This window comes from Grammomys surdaster, unplaced genomic scaffold, assembly GCF_004785775.1.
Source record: "Grammomys surdaster isolate TR1022 unplaced genomic scaffold, NIH_TR_1.0 126271, whole genome shotgun sequence".
Classification (NCBI taxonomy): domain Eukaryota; kingdom Metazoa; phylum Chordata; class Mammalia; order Rodentia; family Muridae; genus Grammomys; species Grammomys surdaster.
In genome coordinates, this window is record NW_021621071.1 from 5,708,205 (window position 1) to 5,715,804 (window position 7,600).

General features: G+C 45.5%; 1 pseudogene; it reads left to right on the plus strand.

Annotated features, from left to right (window-relative positions):
* Positions 1 to 6,013: 6,013 nt before the first annotated feature.
* Positions 6,014 to 6,845, plus strand: LOC114613738 (annotated as a pseudogene).
* The last annotated feature ends 755 nt before the right edge of the window (positions 6,846 to 7,600 follow it).

The following is a 7,600-nucleotide window of genomic DNA, read 5'->3' on the forward strand; positions in this document are numbered from 1 at the left end:
ATCTATCTATCTATCTATCTATCTATCTATCTATCTATCTATCTATCTCTATTGATCTATCAATCGTGCAAACATACATATCTATCTGTACAAACACATCTATCTTTCTATCCTCTCTCTCTCTCTCTCTCTCTCTCTCTCTCTCTCTCTCTCTCTCTGTGTGTGTGTGTGTGTGTGTGTGTGTGTGTGTGTGTGTAAAGCTCCAGACCTTTATGATCTGGATATGGGTGTTCTAAGCTTATTTACAGGATACAATTTGAAAAGTCAGAGTAAAAGTTTCAGCCATCAGCAGTGTCTAGTTTAATACAATTTATCTTGTAGAACTCTCAGCGAACATTATCTGTGTTAACTGAGGTCAATTTACCAACTGTCATTTGCTCTGAAACATCTAATGACTAAATTACATACTGTAGGAAACTAATTCCTGGGTACTCACTCTACACCTCTCTCACACTGCCTTGTCATCCCTCAGCTCTGTTGTATTGTCCTGTGTCTCGTGTGCTCACTGCCTGTCCAGAACACACAGGGACTGAAATGCAGTCACACTCCTGTTCTTCCTCTCCAGGTCAGATCCCACACTCTACCCAATGATAGACTCTACCTCTGTTTTCACTCTACCCAATGGTAGACACTTCATTTTTTTTCCTAACTGTGTTCAGTTGACTGTGACTTGGAGGGTAATTACACTAGAAAGGAGAAACCAGAACATTCTTTCCCTAATTGTATAAAACAGCTCATGTCATGGGACGCTGTCTTCTGAAGAGACAAAAAAACAAAAACAAAAACAAAACAACATTGAATTATAATCTAAGGAGTTCCCATTAACCTCATTATTTATGAATCTGTGATTCTCCAGTTTTCTCTCTTCTGCTTCTTTCAGCCATAATGACATCATTTTTGGGGGGCTCTTGAGAAATCCTGGATCATGCTTTCCATGTGTGCACCACAAGTTTTCCTCTGCATTGAACACTTGCCCAGTGATTTCTTCTACTGCCCAACAATTGCATATGTCTTTTAGACAGGATTCTAAGTGTTGGAATGCTAACTGTATTATACATCATCTTGAATTTTAGAGGTAGGCTTGCTTGGCCTTTAGGTCTGTGCATATTGCATAAGGACACACACACACACACGCAGAGAGAGAGAGAGGGAGAGGGAGAGGGAGAGGGAGAGGGAGAGGGAGAGGGAGAGAGATGAGGGAGAGGGAGAGAGAGGAGGGAGAGGGAGGGAGAGAGAGGAGGAAGGGAGAGGGGGAGGGAGAGGGGGAAGGAGAGGGAGATTAGATTAATATATTTGTATTTGGTAGTAAAATCCAAGTAGGCTAAAGGTTGAAGGACTGGGCTGAGACAGCCAGCTCCTGAGACACATCTTGTTAACATAGCCTAGGATGCACAAGAGCAGGTGCCTTGAAAAGTAGTTTAGGTTTCAGATAAAGTTAGAATTTTAGAGGGTCTTAAGCGATACAAGCTTCTGTACATTCTCTGGATCGACCCGAATTGCAACGTGCCCGAGTCCCTGTCATTCTCAACATGTATCCTGAGAATTTAAGTAAAATACAACACTGTGATTCCATTCACAATAGACAACCCTTCCATGGGATCAAGGCAGAGAGAGGGCTGAAGAGAAGAATCGGTCTTGCCCTTCATACTTCTTTTAGTGGGTCAGCCGAATTAGAAGGTCTTTCTCTGACCCCCTGGCTATGTTCTCTTCATTTCTGAGCAGTCGGGTAAATATGGTGCTCAGAGCTCGTGGCCCTCAGCCTTTCTAGACTAAGACTAGGCAGACCTCAACACTGACTGATAGCAAAGTCACCAAACAGTAGCCATGTGTAAGTGTACATCTTAACTACTTATCTTCTTAAAGATGGCTTATGTCAACATGTACTGGGTGAAATTTGCCCCTAAAGTGGTTGCTTTTAGGGCTTGGGTAGAGATGACCACATATGCTATTAGGACATTGCTCACACATACAAGTGTGGTCATTCATGGTACAAAAATAAAAATAAAATAAAATAAAATAAAATGTGAAGTAAGGCAACCCAGGGTAGAGACTGGGTTCCAGAATTCAAAATTTGAACCTTACCATCAAGGTTATTTTGAAGGTTTTATTATTACTTATTTATTTTTGTCAAAGTAGAAGAAAAAAGAAAGAAGGAAGAAAAATGAGGAAGGAAGGTAAGAAGGGAGGGAAAGAGGGAAGGGACAGTATATTTCATTGAACATATATTTGATATAGGCTATCTGAACCCCAGTTTGTGAACCCCCAGTGGGTGGACCTAAGTGACCCACCTCACATGACAGCACTAAAGAGAGTTCCATAGCATGCTTGCTACAAAGCATTTACCACGTTCCCTTCACCGTCATTAAGACCCCTTTGATGTTTTGGGGACAAACTCAGACAACACACAGGCCTCACCCTGATGCAGAGCTCCTTGATACTTCATGTTCAGCAGTGTCCCGTGTTTTCTAGTGTGCTCACAAAGCACCATGGGAGACAGTGATGCCTGAGGGGGCCACTTTTCTGCACACTGTCTCTCGAGATACTGTGATTCTGTCTAACGTTCAGAGAATTGCTTGGCTTAGGAAACGTTCATAGCTTGCTCAAATCCTCAAATGTCTGCCACCCAATTGGTCTCACACTTGCTGATTCTGAAGCAGCTGTTTAAACACTACTGTGAAGATCCATCAGAGGGGCCATTTTTATGCAGCTGTTTGCACCAGTTAGGTTAGATAGAAATCAAGGTCTCCTGGATTGTGTCATGGATAAGAACCTGTGAATGGTGTTTTTTCTGTGGGTTTCTGGCATAAATTATTTAGTTACGGCCTTGTTAAAGCTTGTTCCTTAAGAATGGTTGCCATACAATGTATTTAATTCCTTCAGGGAGGTTTGGGGTGGGCTAAAATTGACTGGAGGTTAAGATCTAAAGAGATGTGTTCTTTTTCTCTTTGACAGTAAATTCTAAAGTTTCTTTTCTTTTTTTCTTTTCAAGTACAGAAATGAGTGAGTAAATAAGCCAGACATTATCTTTTGTGGTTCTTCTGAGCAAAGAGAACTTCCTTTCAAACTTTACAAAGTAGCAGTGGGTGGGGGCGGGGTAACGGGGACTTAATTTGAGAACATTTGGCTTTCTTCATTTCTATTCATTGTTAAAGAATACTGTTGAGCCAGACACTGCAGCCTGCATGCTTCCCAGGAGATCCAAAGTGCCCAAGAACACAGGTGAGAATTTCACCCAAACATCCATGCCAGTTAGAATTCTCACACAGCCCAGCTAACAGGAGACCTACCTCTTCCAGCCCCCCAGCTATACCTTCCTTCCAGCCTACTTTCCCACCAGGCCAGATCAGTGGGCTGGCAGATACCTGCCCAAACACTGCAGGCTACATGCTTCCCAGGAGGTCCACAGTAACCAGGAGCACAGGAGGCCTGCTCTAACCAGAGACACAGGAGGTCCACAGTAACCAGAGACAGCACTGCTTGACTCCAAGGAAACCAGACCTAACTCAGGTCACAGAACTTGACCTGACTCGAAGGAGCCTGGTTTCAGCCAGAGACACCCAGGCCAGAGAGAACCAGGTAGCCAGAGGCAAGTATAAGATCATAAATGAAGAACTGAATGCAATTTGGCACCATCAGATCCCAGTTCTTCCACCACAGCAAGCCCTGGCTGCCCTAACATGCATGAAAAGCAAGAAAATGACTTAAAATCCCATCTCATGAAGATGATGAGGCCTTTAAGAAGGATATAAATAATTCCCTTGAAGAAATACAGAAAAACACAGACGAACAGGTAGAAGCCCTTAAAGAAGAAACAAATAAATCCCTCAAAGAAATACAGGAAAATACAATCAAGCAGGTGAATGAATTGAACAAAACAGCCCAAGAACTAAAAATGGAAATAGAAACAATAAAGAAAACACAAAGAGAGGCAACCCTGGAGGTGGACAACTTAGGAAAGAGATAAGGAGCTACAGATGTAAGCATCACCAACAGAGTACAAGAGATAAAAGAGAGAATCTCAGATGTAGAAGGTAACAGAGAAAATATTGACACATTGGTCAAAGAAATTACAAAGTGTAAAAACCTTCTAATCCAAAATATACAAGAAATTCAAGACACAATGGAAAGATCAAACCTAGAATAAGAGGAATAGAAGAAGGTGAAGAATCCCAAATCAATGGGTCAGAAAACATCTTCAACAAAATCGTAGAAGAAAACTTCCCTAACCTAAAGAAAGAGAAGATCATAAATGTACAAGAAACCTACAGAACACCAAATTGATTAGACCAAAAAAAAAATCCTCTTGTCACATAATAATCAAAACACTAGATGCACAGAACAAGAAGAGATATTAAAAGCTGTTAGGGGAAAAGGCCGAGTAACATATAAAGGCAGACATATCAAAATTACAGCAGACTTCTCAACAGAGATGCTGAAAGCAATAAGATCCTAGACAAATGTCATCCAGACTCTAAGAGAACACAAACGCCAACCCAGAAAACTCTATCCAGCAAAACTCTCAATCACCATAGATGAAGAAACCAAGATATTTCATGAAAAAAAGAAAAAACAAATTTAAACAATATATTTCTACTAATCTAGCCCTACAGAGGATTCTGGAATGAAATCCCTAGCACAAAGATGTTGGGCCCCATTTTGGCCCTGGTTTGTGCCTTGTGGACAAATCCGAGCCTGGGTCAAGTTTCTGCGGCCTTGTGGGAGAGCCTAAGCCTGGCTCGAGTTTTGAGACCTATCTCAGTCACTTCCATATTGGGGTAACTCAGAAAGATCTGTTTGGTCCTGCCTCTGCCTCACTGTTGCTGATGTAGAGCTTTGCCATTGGCCCTGTCAGTCACCCCATACTCTCTGTTTCCCTTCCCCACCCCCTCCATCATCTCGCTCCACCAAAACTCCTCCTCCCTATGCTCGGAGTTTATATAACCAAGAGACTGATACATTAAAGTTGAGTTCCTGCTTCGCTAAGACTCTCAGCCAGGCGTGTTTCTTTTGGGCCATCAACACTCACCATCCCACTCAGCCCCAGAGAGACCCGGTGGGACCAGGACCTCTCTCCCTTACCCTGGACCTGCTGACAAGGCGCCGACAGACTGGTGCCCCGTGTGAGGAATTTCTCCCTCCCTCCTCCTGACAGAAGAACACTGATGGGCCAATTGGTCTGCAGATGAGTGCACTCCCATAAGTTATGGGACAGTTCGAGTCTAACCCTAATCCCACCCCAAAACCCTTGTATCCTTCTCCCGATTCAATCCTCCAACTAATCTGTTCCATCTTCCTCTGTTGAGCTGGGTGCTCGAATGGGTGTGGGTCCTGTTGGGTTGAATTGTGACTCCCTTATCTGCCTCCCCCAGGGGTTGGGGCAATGGCTCAGGGAGGCAGAAGCTCAGGAAGTTGACTGTGTTCAATCCACACAATGCTGAGTGGATGTCAGGCTGTGAGAAACCACAGGGCTCCACTCCAGGGGTGAGGAAACACAGTCTGAGACCCCGCAGGGGCCAGAGCTCTTGAATTGGGGTCCCCAGGCCAGGAGGCAGATGGGAACTGACTGGTCTTAAGCCCTTGGGCTCTCAAGCACCTCTGAGAGGCCTTGGAAGGGCCGAGATGGGGGTGTACTGGCTGGATCGACCCCCAGCCGAAGGGGCGAGGAGGACAAGCTCTGCGCCCTGAGGGATGGAGACTCTTGGTCACGGAGACTCAGAGACTCATTTGGCTGGGTCACAATTGGCTCAGCTAGCTCGCTTGAGTTGGTTGCCTCTGTGGCTGGAACATAGAGGTTATCGGCGGAGGTTAGAAGGTGGCTCGGTAGCTGAAGACCTTCATGGTTTCCTATGGCGGGCCCCAAAGAAGAGAGGTAGTCTATGGTCTTCAAATGTTTATTGTCGGAGCTGGAGCTTGCAGGACCGGCGATCACTCCTGGATTCCAGCAGCGTTGTCTACGTCTCCACCCCAAGTTCGCAGACCTTGTGACCGTGTGAGCAAAACCACCCTTGCAACCCATGTGCATCATCTTCTTTAAGTTTGATCCTCGTCCTGTTTCCAAAAATGCATACAGGCTCATTTTGGCAGCCAACAGAGACGAATCCTACCACAGGCCGTCCAAGTTGGCAGACTTCTGGGGGAACAACAGTGAGATCCTCAGTGGGGTCGACATGGCGGAAGGCAAGGCGGGAGGAACATGGTTGGGCATCAGCACACGTGGGAAGCTGGGGGCGCTCACCAACTACCTACAACCCCAGCAAGAGCCAAATGCCCGTGGTAGAGGTGAACTTGTGTCTCACTTTCTGACCAGCGACATGGACAGCCTGACCTACCTGAAGAAGGTCTCTACAGAGGGCCACCTGTACAACGGCTTTAACCTCATAGCAGCTGACCTGAGCACAGCAAAAGGAGATGTTGTTTGCTACTATGGAAACCGAGGGGAGCCTGAACCTATTGTCTTGACACCAGGAACCTATGGGCTAAGCAATGCCCTGTTGGAGACACCCTGGAAGAAGCTGTGCTTTGGCAAACAACTCTTCATGGAACTGGTGGAGCAGAGTGAGGCACTCCCTAAGGATGCCCTTGTCACCCAGCTCGTAGATGTCCTCAACAATGAGGAGGCACAGCTGCCAGACCCAGCCATTGAGGACCAGGGCCAGGAGTATGTACAGCCAATGCTGAGCAAGTATGCAGCTGTGTGTGTCCGCTGTGCCACCTATGGCACCAGAACCAACACCATCATCCTTGTGGATGCAGATGGCCATGTGACCTTCACAGAACGGAGCATGCTGGACAAAAACACATCCCGCTGGGAGACCAACACCTACGAGTTCACACTACAGAGTTAGCCCCTGGCAGGTTCCTAGGATGCTGTTACTCAAGAGCCAGCATAGACAGAAACCCTTCATGGCCACCCTGCATGTCTGTGGCTCAGCCAGCATCCCTAGGACCAGGTCGTCCTAATCTGTGTCCTCATACTCAGCTCAGGATTTCTCTTTGTACCAATGAAGAATGACAGAGTTAAATACTAGGTCTGAGTCAGGCCTAGGTATGTCATATGTGAACACACAGACCTATTGCTCAACCCCACCACCACTGTGTACACACATATATGCACCTGACTGATGAGCAAGATTATGCCTCTCACCTCACATGTTTGGCCAGTGGGTCTGTTCCCTGGACAGGTAACAAAAGCAGACTTTTTATAGAAACTGGAGATCCTGTATTTGTTTGTGTTCATGTGTGTTCAGTGGTTGTGCATACACAAGGACCCAGTATGCATTTGCATTACTCAGTCCTGTAGTATGGACCCTGGGATCTCTTATACCCCTGCTTGCCCAGGGTTGTGGGTTCTGAACAAGAACATCTCAACAAGTGGCTTAACCAACCCCTGCCATCTCCCATTGCCCTTGTTATAAGCTGTACACCATAGGAATGTGAACTTGAGTGTGCACAGTTGATAATAAAACTTTGAGGTTGTAAAAAATAATGTTTATTGTCACAGCAGAAAGTATATGAAGCTATACCCCAGTATCCTCAGGGTGGGCCTGAGGATAAATATGTTTTGCAAGGAGGAAGGTCTGGGAAGGAATGCTTAATTGGC